Below are 1,668 nucleotides of genomic sequence, written 5' to 3' on the forward strand. Positions count from 1 at the left end.
GCAAAACGGGTCAAATGTCACCACCTTAACGCCAAATGTCACCGGTACCATTTTCATGTGATAAACTACCTGTTGTAACTTAGAAAATGACACTTGTGACATTTGACGTTAAGGTGGTGACATTTGGCCCGTTTTATTTAAAGTGGGTGAATATTTGACCCGTTTATAGTTATAGACGGATATGCGGCGTCTATAATTAGAATTTGTGATAAGCAATACAATTGGTCTCCCTTGTGACGGGTTACCATTTGTGACGGATATTTTGTGAGATAAAATAGTAACAAAATGGGTTAGTGGAGAAAGGGGATCACATGAATAGTGTTGCAGAAAGAGAAAAAGTGGGTACATTGTGAGGTAAAATGGTATCCGTCTTCAGCTTGTGACGGATATGTCATGTCTTCAATAAGAATGTGTGTAAGCAATATTCCGTGCCTCACTTGAAATTAAAAAAGTAGACATCAGATAGCCAGACTAGAAGCTTAAGAAGCCTTAATTGAAGATGATATAGGATAGGATAGGATAGGATAGGATGAGTCACGTTAAAAATGTTTGGTAGACCCGACGTTGTGTAAAATGGCATCGTGTTTCTGCACTTGAAGAATATCCTGGGGAGAGGGGTGGGTCTTGTTTCTATTGTGCGAAGAATCTTCCACCCAATTTACTCTTTGTGCACTGGCCTCTATTTGCTTCCATCAATCTCTCCGCCTTTTCAAACTTCCCAAAGGTCGTCCGTTATATTGCACCAATACGGATAAGAATACGGACATAAATACGAAACAAACACTTGACATGACATTTCATATTTAACATGACATGAATAGTCGAATACGGTTCAAGCTAGACCTGTAAAAAACTAACTCAAGGTTGATCCAAAACCCCAAAGTGAAGTGAATTACAAAACCCGAAGGTGAGAAGAAACCCGAATTTACGCGCGCGAACTTGGTTTGAACGTTTGCTGACCCTAATCGAATCGATCTGAAACAATAAAAAATGGCCCTTAATAGCTAATTTGAAATCAAATTTAGTAGTATTATCTAAATTCAAAGGAAAAATAAATTGTAAAATTCCTTTGTGTCATGGTCTGACTCGAAATGACTTGAGCGACCCTACTCGCAATGGTCAGACTTGAAATGACTTGACCTGAATGGCTCGATAACAATGAAGCCGAAATACAAAGACCCTCTGCATGACCCGAATATATGACAAAAACAAAGTGATCGGACCACAGCATACTCGGCCCGAACCAGACCCAGATTATCTGTTTACTGGGTATTGTTAATGCTACTATACTTCGTTTGTCTCAAAACCTGCACCAGTATAATGACCCAAGACTCTAGTCAATTAGTCTCACTTTAGACGGATATATCCGTTTAGAATAAAAAAACGGATCAAATATATTTAAAACAGTGATATTTTTGGGCCCCACCATATAACTTGTTGCTGTTTAAATATTTAAAGTAGGTAGATATTTAACCTCTTATAATTATAGACGGAGATGAATTTGTGAACTTAATGTTGAAATTTGGAAGGGAATATCCTGTTTGGGATAAAGTATCTAGAGTTGAAAAGTCAAAAAGGAGAATCTTACGTGGTGGAAATATGGAATCAATGCGTCTTAATTGGTGATTGAATAGTGGGACCATTTCGTATAGTCAGGGATATATATCA

The sequence above is a fragment of the Silene latifolia genome, chromosome X, assembly GCF_048544455.1.
Source record: "Silene latifolia isolate original U9 population chromosome X, ASM4854445v1, whole genome shotgun sequence".
NCBI classification, from domain to species: domain Eukaryota; kingdom Viridiplantae; phylum Streptophyta; class Magnoliopsida; order Caryophyllales; family Caryophyllaceae; genus Silene; species Silene latifolia.